This window comes from Octopus sinensis, linkage group LG10 (assembly GCF_006345805.1).
Source record: "Octopus sinensis linkage group LG10, ASM634580v1, whole genome shotgun sequence".
NCBI lineage: Eukaryota > Metazoa > Mollusca > Cephalopoda > Octopoda > Octopodidae > Octopus > Octopus sinensis.
The window spans coordinates 102,228,630-102,250,233 of record NC_043006.1 but is presented as its reverse complement, the minus strand read 5'-3'; the positions used below and the strand labels follow the sequence as shown (position 1 = coordinate 102,250,233).

General features: G+C 34.4%; 1 protein-coding gene across 5 annotated transcripts in view; it reads right to left on the bottom strand.

Annotated features, from left to right (window-relative positions):
- Positions 1-21,604, bottom strand: part of LOC115216731 (N-acetylated-alpha-linked acidic dipeptidase 2) — a 1,056,093-nt gene that overhangs the window by 130,677 nt on the left and 903,812 nt on the right. The gene's annotated exons all lie outside the window — the stretch shown is intronic.

The following is a 21,604-nucleotide window of genomic DNA, read 5'->3' as shown; positions in this document are numbered from 1 at the left end:
TTGAATAATCTAGTTAGCTACCTGGTTTTGTTAGGAACTAACTTGTTTGAGTTCAAATTCTGTAAAAATTTACAACAGATTTTGAGTGTTAATAAAACTATGTCAGTAATAACACTTATATTGAATAAGCAGTTAAAATAGCATGAAAATGAACAAACTAATTACCAATTAACTAGGTAGATATCAAGGAATGCTTCGTGTACATTCCTTAAACTTCTCTTGTTCTATTAGCTGGTATGTAATTTATAGGCTGTTTTGCATACTCTCTTCATTGTTTTTGTTTTTCTTTGGAGTGTTCTTGTGCAATTAGATTAGCTAATCCTGTAATAATTGTTTAATTAGCTACTTCCACATCAAATTTGGTGCAACGAGACCCAAATTTGTTTAATTTCAAATAAAACGCTAATACTAATATTGTTTTTTTTTATACGTCAAGTTTATATAGAATTCTGTCCTCTATTGTTAGTTGATCATCCTATCACTGACACCATTGTCAAGTTTTGTTATTTGCTTATTTCATAAGCACAGGCGTAAGAACCAGGATCAAATAGCTGTAAACCATGAATTTCTATTTCACCATAGTGGAAGCACAACCAACAGCTGAACATATGAGAAGGGGTAAAAACAACTGTAATCCTGTAGAGACAGAATCAACTGTGTTCCTTTTTTATTACCCACAATGGGCAAACAAAGAGGGGACAATACACAAGACAAAAAGTAGGACAAATGTATGAAAGAATGAAAAAATGAAAAAAAAAAGGGGAATGAAGCTACTTAGCCCCACCAACGTCATTTACACCCCTCCTCTTTTAAACCCAGTTCCTTTAAGAATGTCTATTTCATATTCTTTTAAAAAATCTGTGTACTCTGTAATTAATGGCACCTCATTTCTGTCCAAGTTTACTTCCCAATACTCATTTCCATAATCAGATCTATCTAATGTTTCTTGTTGTTCTTTGGTTAATAGAAGACCACAGTGCTGACCCTTCACATTATCAGACCCCTCAGTCTTCAAGTTTTTTATGTCTTTCCATGAAGCTCTCCTGGTTTAAGTTTCCATTTATGCCATATATTATACCCATAAAACTTTTTCCTTTAGCCGGGGGGGGGGGGGGAGAGGAGTTTGAGGGTCCTTGTGTGCGTGTGTCTTTCTTTTTTGTTTTTGTGTCAGAGGGGAATGGGTAGGTTTGGTGTCTGTGGGGCTTAAAGGGTGTGGGTTGGGGTTTTAAGCCTGTATCGCTTGCCTTCTCTTGTTTTCTTTTGTTTCTTCCATGTTTCCTCCCTTTTCTCCATCGTTGGCAGCAAGGTCACTTCCTTTTTTCCTGTTTCCTCCACCAGTTCTTCCATTTCCTTCTCTTGTTCTTCCATTGTCTTTTTGGTTGGTATGGGGCAGTCCACTCTAATGTGGCCTTTTAGCCCACATTTGTATCATCGAGGGATTCTGCCCTCCACCTTTATCCTCATTCATCGTAATGGTTTCCGTTATCTTTTCCAATGTTTCCGCTTACCCTTGAATGGTCATTTCCAGTGCTTGTCCCTTCCACATTTTGCATTGTGTTCTAGTGGTCTAGAATACCGTTATATCATCCTCATTATCCATGAGGACTGCTGCTGCTATCCAGGTCATGTCTAACTCAGGCAGTAAACCATCTACCCTTACTCTGGTTGCACGTTGTCCCAGATAAGTGGGTAGAAGGACTATTTCATCGTTCTCGATAGTTCCTGCTGCGTACCTTTTTGTTGTTGCCTTATCTTTCATCCTCACTTCCACAGTACCAAATTTTTTTCCTCTTGCCAGGTAAGTAATTTCATGCCAAATTGGCCATAGCACTTTCTCAATTTGGCTTGCTGTCATGATGTCTATTTTTCCTGCTTTAACTGAATACATCTTGAACATAATGGTTCCTTCCCTTATATCACTCAGCGTTTCCTGCAGTGGGGCAGGGCAGGTCCACATTATACCTGTCCCTACTTAGCAATCCTTTAAAACTTTCAATTTTCTTCATATCGATTTCATTGTCTTGGTTTTTTGCCACATCTGCAAACTTTCTTTCCTTTTCAATATTTCTGTCTATCTTCCCAATCGCTCGCAATAGTTCATCTTCAGAAGAGGATAACTCAGTAGAGCTGATGTCTGAATAGAACATCCTCTCCATTAGGCCAACTCTCCTCATAAGAGGAGGGAAAGCACAAACACACTGCCACAAGACAGCAAAAGACAATTAACAAAAGTGTTCAAAAAACACTGACACAAAAAATTAAACGTCCAAACATGATGAAAAACACTGGAAAAATAACGTAGAACAAACTGGGATGGAATCAACTGTGGGTCCCAGTTTATTGTAATTGCAATATATAGAAAAATCGGACAAGTTCATATAAAACTTGTGCATGCTATGTGACTGGCAGTTTTTGATTATTTAAACAAATGTACAGTGTTTGTTATACATTGATTACGAGTTCAATACACGACATTATAAATACGCAAAACTGCATATCTGAAGTGGACTCTATATGATTTGAAATCCACATGTAAAGGGACAGAACTAAATGCTGTAAGGAAATTGATTCCTCATACTGCTGTTTCTTCTATTCCAAGAATAAATAAACAAGAACGGAAGAGTCAAAGAGCTGTCAAAACAAAGAAAAAATGTTTGTGTACATAGCATAACATTTTTTGACACCTGTAATATGGTGATGATGTGTTCGTAATGGAAGCATTCGGTGATGTTTATGGAAAGATATTTTTATAAATATGAAACTTTTTGAAAGATTCTATTAAATATTGATTTTGAAAAGGATTATTTTAACTAAGATTGGAATGAAATGAAAGATATATGATTAAAAATTGAAATAATCCGGCATGTTCTTCATTTTTAATGAAATTTCTGTCAAAATTCTTTAAAACACATTACTATACATTTCTTTTTCCACATTGTTAAACATGAGCAGAAGTACTATAAATTTAGAAACTAGTACTGAATCAATCTTTTTAATATTTGGTTAAAGCTATCAGAGGAAAGATGAGTGAGTTGGTAGGAAACTAAACCACTAGCCAATAAGAAATCTGTATTGTCTCTGGCACCAAAAGTATTCATATTTATGATGCTCAACTCTCAATAGTTCAGTCCACCTATCTTTACTTCTTCTTGGATACAAATCAGCCCAAGACCATCTGTTCCTATTGAACATAAACATCTATTTAAAAATATTCATATGTAAATTAAACCCAGTCATCATAATTTTCTCTAAGAACCTTTGAAGTTATGTTCCAAACACTACATTAATAACAACAAAGTTAGTTATTTTATAAAATTCCTCTAAATTCTTGATTATTTTAAAAATTCATTCGAACACACAGATAGGTTATTTCTTTAGGAATCTGGTCAAAAAAGGATCAAGTAAATACTGTAGCATGGGAACAATTCCCTGCTAGATATAGATACTTAGTTAGCATAGTACTGAATAAAGTTAGGAGGAAGATGGGCTCAGTCCCTGCATAGATAAGATGTGAACATAAAACCTAAAGCAACAGAAGAGAATATAGTCTGAGGTTTTATCATTTCTGTCTTGTTATTTATTGTCAGATTGGAAGAATTGTAAGAGCACAAGCAAAATATTTTACAGAAATTGTTCCAGCTCTTTACATTCTGAGTTCAAATCCTGTTGAGGTCAATATTTTATCAACTACAGGGTTGATAAAATAAAGTACCAGTTGAATATTGGAGCTTTATTTTATCAATTAAGCCCTGCCCTTGAAACTGCTAGCCTTGTGCCTAAACCAGACACAATTATCATTATTATTATTAAAGATGGAGTAGCACAGTTGATAAGAGAAACACAGAATAGCAAAATTTAGATAAATCATTCTTCTGCATACACTTACGCCTGAAGTGGACCTTGCTATTCACTCTTTTATGATTGACAGAAGTACTAGGAATATATATTTGGTACAATTCAATAATTTTACCTACTTAAATTCATACATAAAATTTCACTTTCGGTCAGTCTAAAATAAATCTTTATATAAGGACACCACCACCGTCATCGTCATCAGTAGCAGCGATATTACTTTAGTTAAGTGATTTAGAATAAAAGTAATATCTTGGCTATCTAAAATAATAATTTGTCTGTGATTCCTAACTGAAATCGTTTTATTTACATAACTAATATTCTTGAGAATGGTAACAGAGTAGCATAAAATATTTTTATATTCTGAGTTTAAATTGTGATGGGAGTCAACTTTGCCTTTAATTCCCAGAGGTTGGTAAAGTAAGTTATCAAACATATAATGTGAGTTGATTTAATCAGCCATGCCCATCACGTGAAAGTTTGTTTTATTATGGTGTTGTGCAGTGCTATATCTTCTGACTCTCCAACAGTGTCCTCTGCTGTTTATCTCATCTTGCTTCTTCTTGTTATTCATGCTGTGCACCCTTCTCCCTGCAACTGCTAACCAGTATGCCCAATCCTTTACTATTAGTGACAATTGAATATTTCCCTTTTGCTTTTATATTGCTTATAGCTGCTTTTATTATTTCATAATTTTCACATTACCATTTTGCTGAATCAGCCATTAATTTATACGGTAAATACTATATTAGCTTAACTGTCAGTGATGGAGTAGCCACTACTTTAATTACAAGCGAAACTAGCTTGCTAGTATAGTGATCTTGCTTGCTGTGGGGTGGTTGCCTCCCCCGTCAGTACATAGAATGTGCTCTCTGTGACCATAAGGGGTTTTCACTCTTGTTTGTAGCAATGCACCCTCAGTCACTATTAGCGACAATTGAATTTTTCCTTTTTGGTTTTATATTGCATCTAGCCACCTTCATTATTTTATATATATATATATATATCATCATCATCATCATCATTGTTTAATGTCTGCTTTCCATTCTGGCATGGGTTGGATGGTTTGACTGGAGACTGGCAAACCAAGAGGCTGCACCAGGCTCCAATCTGATCTGGCAAGGTTTCTACAGTTTGATGCCCTTCCTAACACCAACCACTCCGAAAGTGTAGTGGGTGGTTTTTATGTGCCACCAGCATGGGGACCAATCAGGCAGCACTGGCATCAACCATGCTCAAATGGTGCATTCTATGTGCCACCGGCACAGGTGCTAGTCAGGTGACACTGGCATTGGCCATGACTACGATTTTGCTTGGCTCAACAGGTCTTCTCAAGCACAGCATATTGCCTGCCAATTGAAGGATACTTTTAAATGGGCTGGTTATACAACACTGGCATCAGTCACAGCTAAATCTCACATGACTTGCCAGGTCTTCTCAATCACAGCATATCTCCAAAGGTCTCAGTCGCTTGTCATTGTCTCCGTGAGGCGCAATATTTAAAGGTCATGCTTCACCACTTCATCCCATGTCTTCCTGGGTCTAGGGTGTGACACTTCTTCACACAGCTGTTCTCATCCATTCTTGCCACATGACCATTCTAATTCTGTCGTCTCTCATGCACACCACTTCTGATGCTTCTTATGTCCAACTTTTCTCTCAGGGCACTTCCGCTCTGTTGTTTATGTACATTGACATTACACATCCAGCAAAGCATACTAGCTTCATTTCTTTTGAGCCTGTGCATGTTCTCAGCAGTCACAGCCCATGTTTTACTGCTGTGTAGCATGGTTGTTCACACACATGCATCATACAGTCTATCTTTCACTCTGAGTGAGAGGCCCTTTGTTACAAGCAGAGGTAGGAGCTCCCTGAACTTTGCCTAGGCTATTCTTATTCTATCAGTTACACTCTCAGAGCATCCATCCCCACTACTGACTTGGTCACCTAGGTAATGGAAGCTATCAACTACTTCTAGCTTTTCCTAATCCCCATTTAATGTCCATTTTCTATGCTGGCATGGAGGGGATGGTCCAAAAGGAGCTGGCAAGCCAAGCCAATACTAATTTCCATTATTTTGGCAGGGTTTCTATGACTTGATGGCCTTCCTAACACCACTCACTTTACAGCAAGTACTCTGGCTCTCCAGCTGTCAGACCAACCAATCCATGTCAGCATAGAAAATGGACATTAAATGGCAATTATATAAATACAGGGTGTCCTAGTGATAACTATCTATTTCAATGAAATCAGACAATTTTTGTAAAATCTCACTTTTATTTATGTTTACCATCTTTATTATGTTAAAAGTGTATAAATTTTAAATTTTACTCTTTACTCTCTCTTTTACTTGTTTCAGTCATTTGACTGTGGCCATGCTGGAGCACTGCCTTTAATCGAGCAACTCGACCCCGGGACTTATTCTTTGTAAGTCCAGTACTTATTCTATTGGTCTCTTTTGCCGAACAGCTAAGTGACGGGGACATAAACACACCAGCATTGGTTGTCAAGCAATGCTAGGGGGACAAACACAGACACACAAACATACACGCACACACACACACACACATATATATATATATATATATATATATACACGACGGGCTTCTTTCAGTTCCCGTCTACCAAATCCACTCACAAGGCTTTGGTCGGCCTGAGGCTATAGCAGAAGACACTTGCCCAAGGTGCCACGCAGTGGGACTGAACCCGGAACCAAGTGGTTGGTAATCAAGCTACTTACCACACAGCCACTCCTGTGCCTATTTTGTTTATAATTTTATAATTTTTAATTATTGTTTTTTTCCCCTTATTTTCATTCCTATTCGACCTTGCTTATCTGTCCCCAATAGCTTTTTTTTCAATTTGGCAGCCATCATCTTCTCTATCTTCCTCCTGCGGATGGAGCAATAGTTTAGCTGAACCTAACACACTCAGTTAGCAGTGCAGGAGATGACTCCTGAAATGCTTCAGAATGTGTTCTGCAGCACTAAGGAGAGATTTGAAATTCTGAAATTTTTAATAAATTTTTGACATAAGATTTATAAATCTATTTGTTTTGGTATCATAATTAAGTAACAAAAATAAAATTCTGTCAGTTTTTTTTTTTAAATTTGCGTGATTTCATTGAAATAAATTGTTAATTCTGGAACACCCTGTATATATTTATATGTGTGTATATATATATATATATATATATATATATATATACATGCACACATGTATGTGTGTGTATATATATATATATATATATATATATATATACTGGCGTAAACAAGGTGGAAAAAAGAGTACTCAAATGTCAGAGGTAGAGTAATATGCTTTATTTAAAAGCAGCAGAAATTTAACAGTTTTGTTAACAAAACTGTCCGACGAACAGGAACGTGAAACTCTGGGTAACAGCTTTTGTTATATTTCTGCTGCTTTTAAACAAAGTATATATATATATATATATATATATATACATACACATGTATATATATATACACATATACATATACATATATACATATATATATATACATGCACACATGTATGTATATATATATATACACATGTATGCATACACACACAAAATGTGTTCTATATTGAGTTAGCATTTTAATAGCATCCATGTGCGATTGTCTCATACTGTGGGTTGCTAGGGAGATTGCCGAGGGAATTCTAGCTGTGACACTGAGAATATAAAGCAATTTATGCAGAAGGTTCTTTTACTAACTGGCTGACTTAGAGCAGTTGTTGTTGTTGTTGTTACAGCTACTGCTATTAACATTGCAGCTTATCATCTGTACTTTTGCTATCAATTTTTTTGAGCACAGTTATTTCTTTTTTTTCTTCATTTTTTTATTTCCATCACAACCGACGTTATTTTGTGAGTCAAATTCACCAAAGTGTTGTCAGTGGTCAGATGGTGTAAGATAAGGAAACATTTGGCATTACATTTAACACATCTGATAAGGTAAGTTCAATGTTCGAAGTTGTAATGTGTCTATCAGAGTAATGTGTCACTGGTGTAGAACTAAGATAGTCAACACGTCTATCAAAATTTATAGACTTCAAAGATATTTTGTTTTTACTAGTTTAACACAAATAACTTAGTTCAACAAGAAAACATGAAAGTCTTTAGAAACTTATTTTATCTTCTTTTCTTTTTCACACTAACACACACACATGCACACCTAAACACACATACATCCACACAATACATACATACACACACATATAGACATACATACATACACACATGTAGACATACATGTATGAATGGAGGCATATGTGTATAAGCAGACATTGATATTTATGCATACAAGTGTATTTTATCAGCAAAGTTTTAATATGTGCTTCTCCACACTCGAATAGCTAGGACAGTATATCACACCTGTGTGCTCATGTGCATTTATACATGTATGTATATATATATATATATGGAGAGAGAGAGAGAGAGAGAGAGAGAGAGATATTATTTATTAATAACGTAGATGGTGAATGAAATTTCAATATGTTTGCAAATTTACTTCAAATTTATAACAATGAGAAGCCTTTTCAGTGAGCTGACAAATAAATTACACATAGAAAGATATATTTAATCTCTATAGGACATGATGGAGATATATTTAGTCTTGTTCCACAGAGATTAAAAGTTACATGTAATGAAACAACACATCCGGAAACTGATATGCTATAGTTTGGGACATAACTGCAGTTGTGTTAGTCCTGACTAAAGATGAATACATCCCTTTACTGATTGTGAATTGCTATCTGGTAACAACCTTAATATGTAGAATTTGAGTTGGCAAGACTTTTATGCTGAGTTCTTTCTTCGTCCAGCAGATATATAAACAAATACAGTGGATTCTCTGATAAACTGACAGAAGTTTTGATTCTTAGATAGATAAGAGGTACTGGAATAAGCTAAAGAAACACTTTAGAAGTGGGTTGGAAGAAGTTTAATGAGCAAATTATCTCTATTAATGACAAAAGATTTCTCTTACCATGCACAAGGCAACTATGAGAAGCCATGGTCAATGAACATGGAAGAACAGTAGTGTTTTAAGAGACAATATTATAAATGATTAGTTAGATGGTAACTTTATATTCTGATCTCAAATCCTACCAAAGACAACTTTATCCATCCTTCCAGAGTTAATAGCATAAAAAAAACTAATCCAGAATAATAGATCTGTGGAATTATTAACCCTTTAGCATTTAATCCAGTTATATTTGGCCCAAATAGTCTACCTACTTTATGTTAAAACTGACCATGTCTGACCTCACATACCTACCCTACAATATCATTCTAAAAATATACAAACACACCATTGTAATCGTGAAACTACAAGATAATGTGTGATTAATTCAAAGCAATGTAAATAAGTAAACGGTATATTTGACAAAGAAATCTGAGTGTTAATGGCTTCAGGTACTGGACAAAGCATTTAGTAGTTTGCAATCCAGCTGTTTACATTCTAAGTTCTCAGGTAGGTGTGGCAACATATCTTTAGGCCAACAAGTGTGGCAACATATCTTTATGAAACCAACAAGTTAATGTCTTGTAACAATTACTTAATAGAAGGCAACAGGAAATCATCCTTTACAGGCATATAGAACTTGTCATTCATCAATCTGATGGTACAAGAATGACAGATAGTAATACTAAGGTGAATAAAAAGGCAGGGCACAAATAGCTGGGATAACTAGAAGCATCAATTGAGAACGTGGTCATATGGAGGATATGCAACATGAATTATTGAATATAAAAGTGCTGTGAGCAAACAATGACAGAATAAGATATGAAAATATAGAATAGTGATGGTTGTATTCAGAATTCAAGATATTGGTTCTAAAAGATGAGATGCTGAAAAACATAAATGAATGATGATATGGTTTACTACAGATTTGTCCAACCTTTGCAATGAAAGGAAAATGGAAGTCATGATGTTGATTGTATTGAGTTCTTTTTTTTGTGTGTGTGTGTATATATAGGTTTAGCAAAGAAAGGAAGGTAAATAAAAGTGATAAATAAATTATGTATATATATATATATACACCAGAGAAAGCACATAAATCTGAAACAAGGTGGGAAAAAATAGTACTCGAATACCAGAGGTAGAGTAATATGCTTCTTTATTAAAGCTATAAAAACATCTCAAAAATATCAAGAAAAACTGCTACTCAGAGTTTTATGTTCCTGTTCATTGGGCAGTTGTGATCAAAATAGTTCTTGATCACAACTGTCTGACAAATGGGAGTATGAAACTCTGAGTAGCAGTTTTTTGTGATATTTTATGATGTTTTGAAGCTTTAATAATAAAGTATGTATGTATACATACATACATATCACTGCTGTGGTTTGAGCCTAAAATTTAAATCTACAAAAAAAGTTTGGCATTTACATTTTAGGGTGCACTGCTGTAATTATTCATTGATTGGTTCTAGCATAACCATTTATCTACTTTGTCTAATCATTGTATTGAATCCTAAGCATTTTTTATAGAGTAAAATTATGCTTTTTAAAACTAGATATAGTTAGAAATAGGTTAGAAATTCCCAAATACTGACATGCATCTTTGTGTTATATCCAGCTAAGACATATAGAGACTATTTCTAATTGCATCTAACAGTTAAAAGGCCTGGAATTTAGAGGAAGGGGTTTAATGGATTGAATCAAATCTAGTACTTCATTGGTACTTTATTTTATTGACTCTGATTGGATGAAAGGTAAAGCTGACCCTAATGGGATTGAAACTCAGCCTATAAAGGACCAGAACAAATGCCACAAAGCTATTTGAAATGTTCTAATGCTTGAGTTACCTTGTATAGAATACTAATAGTAAAATTAATTAATGCTGCAGGTTGTATGAAGAAGCAGTAACTCAAAGCAGACATTAAGTATTATTGAAATAAAAGCATTTTAAAGGCAAGCTCATGTTGCTGGAACCTAGTAAACTGAAAGGGGCACAAATAACAAACTTAAAATTGACATAGCCTCTATGTGGTTGCTAAACCTGTTAGAAATACATCCAAATCTCCCTCACATCACACAGTGCCATCTTAGAAAAGGACTTGGATTATGTGGTTCTGACTTCCCTACATGTAAGGAAAAGATATGGTAATAGCTGTGGCTGTATATTGCCTCTGAATATTGATCTGCTTGATCAGGACTGACCTGGGGTTAAAAGAAGAAAACGCATGCACACATACAGACACACTCACACAGACACACACAAAAATATAATTGTAGAAGCATGAATGTTACTGGTGATGTATGTATATATGTATATCACCATCATTGTTTAACATCTACCTTCCATGCTAGCATGAGTGATATACATATACATACACATATATATATATATATATATATATATATATATATACTCTTTACTCTCTTTTACTTGTTTCAGTCATTTGACTGCGGCCATGCTGGAGCACCGCCTTTAGTTGAGCAACTCGACCCCGGGACTTATTCTTTGTAAGCCCAGTACTTATTCTATCGGTCTCTTTTTGCCGAACTGCTAAGTGACGGGGACGTAAACACACCAGCATCGGTTGTCAAGCGATGGTGGGGGACACAAACACAGACACACAAACACACATGCACACATATATATACATATATACGACAGGCTTCTTTCAGTTTCTGTCTACCAAATCCACTCACAAGGCTATAGTAGAAGACACTTGCCCAAGATGCCACGCAGTGGGACTGAACCCGGAACCATGTGGTTGGTAAGCAAGCTACTTACCACACAGCCACTCCTGCACCTATTGATATATATATATATGGTGAGGGAGAGAGAACAAGAGAGACAAGTGCTTATATATATTTATGTGTGTATGTTGCAAGTGTATATATACATACATGAAGATGATTTAAATCATATTAAACAACACTCAAATATGCTAGTGATGAACACTGCTTTAGTATACAGCTATTAATAATTATATTTAATGCTTTCCACCTCAAAAATCCAATTTTTCAACTCAATGCACAAACTGAATTATTGAAAAAAAATATAAAATATAAGTTGTAATTATTTTTTTCCCCGCAATTATCCAAGATATTCAGTTGTACACAAGTTATGAAAATGGGAAAAAAAAAAATTATTTGATCTAATCTTGAACTAATGAGTACTGAAGCATTCTTAACAGATTCAGAAAGATGGCAATCCTTATCTTATAATTATACATGAATTAAATTTTAGATAACATTCCCATAATAATGGAAAATAAGAAAACTAGGGGGAAAAAAAAAAACTAAGAAAGAAATGCTAGCAAAGAAGCAAATAAAAATAGAAAAGATAATTTTCTTCTTCTACTACTACTACTACTACTACTACTGTTGTTGTTGCTACTGTTGTTGACACTGCCTATGGTACAGTTAGAAATGGATTTAGATGTACGAACATAGAGAGTAAGATTATGAAGAAATACCAGAAGACTAAACAGAAATTTGAATTCTCCAAAGAATGAAGAAGCTGTCAAACTAGGAAGCAGATCAGTGACGATGATGTAGTTGGATACAAAAATGCATTTATAATAGATTTGTAATAGATATTTTTTTTAAAAAATCTATTATATATATTTGTAATAGATATTTAAAAATAATCTATTTTGGCTCAATATAGAAAATACTGTGAAATGATGACTCATATGAAGAGATGCATAATTATATGAAATCAAAGAATCCTGTGACACAGTGTGTGAAAAAATATAATTATAGGAATTTTGCCTGAACATACAGCTCAATTTATTTTTTCCAACAGCCTACAAGTTGACTCCATTTCTTCACTTGCTGGTGTCTTTTTAAAAGCTTTAGTCGACTACATTAAAAATCTCCCTTGCTGGCAAAATGACCCTTAAATCTTATATCAATCAAGCTGATGGAAAATTCTTTTGAAAGAAGATATTCTATTTATTTTAAAGAATCATGCAAGATTAAATAATTTGGAATCTAAAGATCAGTGCATACTTTAAAGATAAATTAGTCTATTATTGAACATGCTTCTCTGGAAACACATAATGTAATATTTGCCTCATCAAAAAACTGAATATTTCACAACAAAGTTTTAATATTTTAAACAAGAAATTAAAATTTTTGAGTGCTTCTAAGCAGTGTTGGAGTTTTGTTAAAACTTTTAATGTTTCTTGGTTAATAAATTCTTGTTTATAGTGGTATAAGTGCAGAATAAGATTTTAATCTAATGCAATTAATCTCTTAAGAGTTCTCTCTCTTGTATAATTTATAATGTCAATAATTATTTCCTTAAACATTCTTTGCCATCTGAAAATAATGATAATTTTAAGCATAATTTTAATTTGAATTCTTAAAATATATCAATGTTAACATTCCAAAAATATTAACTATTCCAAGATTCTTTTGCACATGTTATGTTCATGACAGTCTTTTAGCAATGCTACTCACACTTCGAATTTAGAATTTTTCTGTAGTATCTTGCCAACCAATAATAAATAGTATGAACAAATTTACAGTCTGAAGTTCCCATTTTCTATGATCTTCTGAAGATCAGCTCCTGACTTGTGAGTGTACATCACTATGTGTTTGTCTCTCACCACCTGACAGCTGTTGTTGGATCGTTTACATACCAATAATTTAGCAGTTTGGCAAAAGGGATCAAGTGAATAAGGAATTAATTTTATTGGCAAGGTCTTCAAAATGATGTCCCACCTTGGTCACAGTCCAATGACTGAATCAAGTAGGAGAATAAAAGAATGTTCAGCTTTCTTCATGTGGATATAAAAACATTCTATATCTACTTGTCATGCAGACAGGGGATCCGGCACATTTAGGAATTTTATATAGTGTTGGTACAGTTGTTTTTATAACTGAATGCCCTTTCTACTAGTACCTACTCACATATAAACTAAAAAAAAAAGAACTTCAGAAGTAACAGCTAAGATTTTAATGTTAGTATTATTACACATTGTAAACATAGGACTAGAACTATCTATCTTTTGCTTGCTGGATGACTGTTTACCAATTATTCCACACCAGACTTGCTCTCGTTTCCATTAGTAGAATAACCTACCATGACAACGCCAAGTGGATGATAATTCATTTTTGAAGCAAAAGGGATATCATAGCTGTAAAGTAGCACAGTAAAGATAGCAGAAAATAATCTTTTATTCTACAACTTTATGATGATGGAATGACAGGACTCTCACGTAATTGGTAGCATGAAGTTTGAATCCCATCAGTGGATCTCTCGTACGTTTTTATTCTGTCTTAAATTAGTGCTCATTATATCTAATATCAATAGTGAATCTTCTTAGTAAGTACAGTGAGAAAACTAAATATAGGTACAGTAGTGAAACGCACAAAATTCAACAGCTGCATCTCTGTTAATTTATTTTAATAGTAGCTTTTTATTTCTATGCTTCTAGGTTTCTGTGATATTAAATTTATTACAAACATGGAAGTCGGAATCTTGCAATGAGTAATGGCAGAGTGAAAAGCATTTGCCTTGATTAAATATGAGCTCAGGCAGAGCTGGATAAGACACAGCATAGCAATCTGTCTTACTTGCTCTTTTTATATGCAAGTAAGACATGGTCTACTACAAAGAAAAATAGTGACTAGCTATGATGTGAAGGACCATGGAAAGATCTAGTTTAGGAATAACATTATGGAAGCATATTTAAAAGGAGATAATTCAAGAATGGAAATAAGTGAACAATTTGACCATGAATTTAACCAAAAGCACAAGTTCTAAAACTCAGATACAACAGGTGGAACTGTGCAGTTCTTAAATGGTATCTAAGGGATTGAAAGAGACCACTTGGAAGATTTCAAAGATTATAGGAAAATGACATAATCAAAAAATTCAGGTCTAAATAGAAGGGAAGTGCACAATCAAGGGCCCATAGAAGGTAACTAACATGTAATTTACAGAACTGCAGTAAAGTTTGTCTAAAATGACTTAACATTATGGTCTGATTTGAGGACACTGAAAACATCGCTTAGTCATAAATGAGTCTCTAATGGCAAACATAATTGCTAAATTTGCTAACAGAGCAACAGAATCATCTCTGAAATTAAACCCAGAGCTTTTGTATCTACAGATTCAAAGTCTTTTTACACAGTCATTGTCATTTTGAATGAGATAATATGGCTAGAAAATGATTATCTAAATCATCATCATCATCGTTTAACGTCCATTTTCCGCGCTAGCAAAAAGAATCGACACATTGGAAGATGATGCAAAATCATACTGATTATAAAGCATTTTGTATAAAAAATTTAGTCAATTAAAAGACTAGTAAATTAAATTACAGTGGTACCACAAGACCAGAAACCTTACGTTGATATTTTGAGGATATGAAAATCTACCAAATGTCAGATTAGCAACTCTCATGCATAACTGGTATCACCATTATTATCAGTATCAGTTACTAATACCATCACTACCACCTCCATTACTGTCTCTTTTATACCTATTTCCATCACCATAAGTCCCATCATCATTACTGCTGTTCTCTCTCCTTGTTGGGAAAGATCTACAATATTGTTCTTCCAATCATTTGTTTCAGTATTTTTTTTCAGAGATTGTGAAACTAATTTTTTACTAAATATACTTTTTGGGTTTAATTTTTAAAAAACTTCATCTGCCTTTAAATGTATACAAATCTACATAATTTGTTTTCTGGTTTAAAAGTTGAATTTTCAAATATTTTTGCATTAGGAGTTGTGTGGGAAATTCTAAATCATATTGATTTTTCCTTTAAACCCTAACATACAATGTAACATTTATTTTTATCGTTTGATATGAGAGAGAATGTAATTCATTTATTATTGTCATTTTTAATGACGATGATGATAAAAATAACATTTTACATACATGCACGTGCATGTGTGAATGAACACATGTGCACTTGCATCTGTGTTACAAAATGCCTTCTTACAATAACCCCACACCTCCGCCAAAAAAACCAATACAATATTTCTGTTGTGTGTGTGTATGTATATATGTATGAAAGTATGAATGTATGTTTTAAAATGCAGATATGAACTTGGTTACAACTACACACATAAACATACACAACTACATTCATATGCAAATGCACATTAGTTTTACACCCAGCATGTTTTGAGCACTTAGATTTGTGTAAGAAAAATAAAGCATAAAAACTGGGTATACACATACATGTATATTTGTGTAACCTCCTCTCCTAAATTCTTTAAACACACCACGCACACACACATTCATGCAATTGATTCTGTCATCAAGACAAACTCTACCACATATATGAAATGAGTACTATGTACTTTATAGCAAACAATTATAAATTACACACGTACATACATACATGAAATATAACTTTTATAGTAAAATTGAAAATGAGAAAGTGGCAAAGCATAAATATTTGTAGTAAAAAGTGGATTCTAGAAGTTTTTTGGAAGAAATTTAGGAAATTACATTCCGGAATTGATTTAAATTTGTGTAAACTTCAAAAGCTGCTATTTGAAGTTTTACCAATTTTAACTGTTTGGTTTGAAAATTATTTCTGAAAAATCAGTCATGGAAAAACAAATGGATTTGCAATCGTTTTCGTTAACTTTAATCTGAAAACATATTTCTCTTGTACATTTAAACGGATAAAATTTTAGAAAGCCTATTTAATCCTCTTGCAGGGAAGGGAAAAAGAAAAATCAAAAGTTGCATGATGTAAAAATTGCAAATTTATGTAAAGATTGCAAAATTTAATAACAACTGAATGGTGACTCTATAAAAGTGCATTAATATATTCATACATTTATATATATATATTTACACACACACACACACATATTTATAAAATTTTTAAGTCCATCTAAACTCCATTTATTATTAAAGAGTGGTTAGTAAATGCTAGAAATGTATGACGAATTTGAAAATTAAATAGATAAGAAATAAGAAAATAAATTAACATACTTCTCAATACATTTTTACATAATATCGACTAAAATGTGGATCAAAAATTAGTTTTCTCAAGCATGTTTCCCACTAAAGTCAAGAACAATACATGTATTACAGAATGGAATTGAATATTATCCACTTTATAAAAATATGCCGATCTCCAATACAGGTAAAGGAAATGAAAATACCAACAGCTGTCGTTTATTTTAATTTAATACTGTTGAGTCAGCAAAGACTTGGTCTTTGCATTCACTTGAGCTACATTCTTGAAAATAATGTTTGCTAGCCTTCTTGCAAGTGTCTAGTAAAAATACATTTACGAGGGACGCTCAATAAGTAATGCCCCTGACCCACTTGCAGTTGTTTGATCTAGCTGAAATTTTGCATGTGCAATTATTCATATCTCTACAGATTAAGTAGTAAATTACAGCTCTGTACTAATTGTGGTTTCTGATTTACAGGTGTTTGAACTGAGTCAAGTGTGAAATGGAGCCTGTTGAGTGTCGAGCAGCGATCCAGTTTTTGTATTTGAAATGACGCACACCACAGGAGACTTTTGATGAAATGAAAGTAACTTTTGGTGATGATGCCCCATCATATGACCTTGTAAAACGCTGGCATCGTGAATTCAAACATGGTCGGAACTCTGTGGAAACAGCTCCCAGATCTGGTCGCCCCCTTCTGCCATTGATGAGGCATCTGTCCGTCAAGTTGAGGCTGCCATTTTGGAAGATCAACGCATAATTATTTGCCAAATAGCCCATGAGGTCAAGATTAGTACCGGGTCTGTGGAAACTATCATTCATGACCATTTGCATATGCAAAAGGTGTCTGCCAGATGGATTCCCAGATTGCTCACACCTTTCCAGAAGCAAGAACGCGTCGAGTGCTCGAGGATGAATTTGGAGATGTGCCAAGAAGATGAGTCAACATTTTTCAAAAGACTAATTACACAGGATGAAACCTGGGTCCATCACTATGATCCAGAGACCAAAGCCCAGTCAATGCAGTGGAAGCACCGTGACTCACCTCCTCCAAAGAAGGCAAGGGTGCAGCCCTCTGCTGGCAAGGTCATGCTGACAGCCTTCTGGGACCAGGACGGAGTAGTGATGATAGATTTCGTGGCAAAGGGTACCACAATTACAGGAGCCTATTATGCTTCACTTTTGAGGAAATTAAGAGAAGCTATCAAAATCAAGAGGCGGGGCAAGATCAGCAAAGGCATCCTCCTCCTTCAGGACAACGCTCCGGTCCACAACTCGCGTGTCACCAGATCAGAAGCACAGGCGTGCGGCTATGAACTCTTCCCCCATCCCCCTACTTTCCTGACCTTGCACCCTCTCATTTTCACCTCTTCCCAGCGATGAAGTTGTTTTTGAAAAGAAAGCGTTTCCCAGATGATGCAGCCTTGATTTCTGAAGTCACGTCGTGGTTGGAGGACCAAGCTGGGGTCTTCTACAAAAACGGTCTCCAGAGCTGCATCAAACGATGGGAGAAATGCATAACTCTGGGTGCTTCCTATGTAGAAAAGGACTAATAACTGTGCCAAGTTTCGTTGCTCTACTGTTATGGGAAGTGTGTCAGGGGCATTACTTATTGAACGCCCCTCGTAATACAAGAAAATGAAGATTTTGTTTATTTCACTCGTTATGTGTGGAAGAAGGAGCAGTACTCATGGCCTTTGCAAACCTTCCATGGCTCATTTGACTGATGTTGTTTGAGTTCCACTTAAACTGTTGCATGTTAACATTTGCAAGAAAGACATGAACAAGGAGGACATTCCAGAGGGCTAATTTTCAGGAGAGGAAAGACTGGGTCTTGTGGTTAGGGTGGGGCTTGAGCATTTTTATTCATAATAAAGTTGACAAGAAGAGGGGAGATGAGTGCATGAGGGGAGACAGCATGAGACCAGCCAAAAGCAGAAAAGGCAAACAGAAAAGACAGTATACCAATGGTACAGAGCTTGAAGCATATGTGGGAGTGAGTTTATGGCAATTAGTCAAGTGACCTTTCATAGGATGTCTGTGTGTACAGCAGTGACACCACCACCTCAAGTGTGAGAGCAAAACTCCATTGTGAGTCTCACATGAGTTTTGAAGAGTGTCAATAATTGATGGAATCTGAGGTGCCTTCTTGCCCAAAAGAGAAGGACTATGCTTTGGAATGTGATTCAAGCTTTGTTAAGGGTGTGCTTTTGCAAGGAGAGTTCTTTAGTAATAATGAGACCTGACATTTGGACTAATTGTGAGGTCTCTAGTTGAGAGCTGCTCCTGTTCAGAGAGATGTGGTACAATGATGTTTTCTTGATAGTCATAGTGCTTGTGTATTTTTGTTGTCCAAAAAGACAAGAATGGCATGACTAGAGCATCCTCAACTGGAGGATACTTTAGGGGTCACAGTGCATAGAATCAGTGGGCATGTGGTGTCTAGACTGCATGTGAATGATGAGCAACTGAGGAAGATCAGAAAGAATGAAAAGTTGTAGTCATCAGTGCAAGAATGGGCCTTGTTGGACCATTGCAGCAAGTAAGTCATTGATGTATGGAAGGAAGCAATGGAAAATAGAGACAAAACCAAGCCCGGGGATGTGGGGGCAGTAGGATTGATTGTGGGACACACAGAGCAATGTACATATGTTGCGATGGTGTGATCTGATAGGAAGCTACTTATCCAAAATCTAACAGACTGGACCCCAGAAGTAAGAAGCTTTGATATGATATTGTATGACAAATACTTTCAAGGATTTTGCTAATGTCTACAGAAACAACAATGCTTTCACTAAATTTCTCTAAAAAAGAACTCACTTGTGAGTGACATAGGAGTATTGGCTTCTGGTGAATCTGGCTCTATGAAAGCTATACATGTGGTTGTTAGAATACTGAGAATGAGAAGTGTCAGCTGTTTCAGCCAACCACGGACACATTAGAGAAAATAGTTTTGGATGTACAAAGACAGAATAGTTATGCTTGGAATAACAAACTGATAGCAGTAGAAAAGTCTACACTAAAGAAAATGCACAACAGTAAAATATAAACAAGATTAGATTAAAGGGAAGATTATGGTAATAATCTCTTGAGAAAAAAATCTGTAATTTATATAACCATGGCACCAGTACTACAGAGATTGTCTTATGCAGGCAAGACAATTTTAATAAACAATGAAGATATTACAGTTGAGCTATCAAACACTGCATTCTACTAGATCAATATACAACCTCAGATGATATGCCTAAGTAGATATTTCAACTAATATTCACCAATGAATTTCTTCAAAATAATATTCAATTTCAATCATTTAATATTCCTAATCAGAAATTTCTCACCTTCTATTCTTAGTCAACCAAGCAGTCTCTATCTACATGGTTGCTTAACTTGCTAGAAATAGTAATTAAATCTACTTCAAATTACACTAACCATCTAAAGGAAAAAGACGTTGGACAAGGCAGTTTTATATATATAAAAAGACTATGACTGGAAAAAAACCCCAAAAACTTTCATTCTACTTCTGCCCAACCAGGGGTGGCCTAGAGGTAAACAATTCCTGCTGAGAGTTACAGTTGGTTAATTTAATAATAGAACAGCATTGATGATTCTTGCATTCTTTTACAGCAACAATATAGGCGCAATCAAGATGCAAACCTCTTTTTGGCTCACTTCATATACGTAAATATATATTATATTTAGGTACAACTTACTATTTTAATCATTAGCAATGTATAATTAGCAAATACTTCATTAGATTTTAGCAACCATCTCAACAGTTTAAGCAAAAAACAATACCATTCTGATTGCCTGTTTAATTTAATATACTCAATGAAACTTTATAACTTTTGCACTTAATACTTTGTACTCTTTCTTAGTCTATTATATATTCTATTGAATTAAATACAATTTGTATCAAGAGCCCATTATTAGGAAATAAATTCTTGACAATCAAATGAAATACTTACTACTACTACTACTACTACTACTACTACTACTACTACGCTACTGTCATAACCACCATTGTTTTTACATGTAGCTGTCCATGTTAGTGTGTGTTAGGTGGAAAATTTCAAGGCAGTGTTCTATGGGTGGATGCCTTTTCTGATACCAACCCCTTTTAGCTGTCTCTTATGCCATGCAAGCATATGGTATACCTATTCTAAAACTGGGCTAACATATATATATATATATATATATATATATATATAAATCTTTAGTTAAATATATTCAATGAGAATATTATATACTGGATTTATATTGAGTGCTCAATTGTATCAAAGTATTAATACTATTAAGTATTTATGTATTTAATATGAGCGATTATATACATATATATATTTTTTAATGATATATTATTATTAAAATTAGGAAATCAATATCAAAACTCCTCTTATTTATATATATATATATATATAATATATATATATATATATATAAATCTTTAGTTAAATATATTCAATGAGAATATTATATACTGGATTTATATTGAGTGCTCAATTGTATCAAAGTATTAATACTATTAAGTATTTATGTATTTAATATGAGCGATTATATACATATATATTTTTTAATGATATATTATTATTAAAATTAGGAAATCAATATCAAAACTCCTCTTATTTTTATATATATATATATATATATATATATATATATATATATATATAAAATGCACCAATCTGACCGTGGCACATAAAATACACCAATTTGACCGTGGCCGTTGCCAGCCCCGCCTGGCACCTGTGCAGGTGGCACGTAAAAAGCACCCACTACACTCACGGAGTGGTTGGCGTTAGGAAGGGCATCCAGCTGTAGAAACATTGCCAAATTAGACTGGAGCCTGGTGCAGCCTTC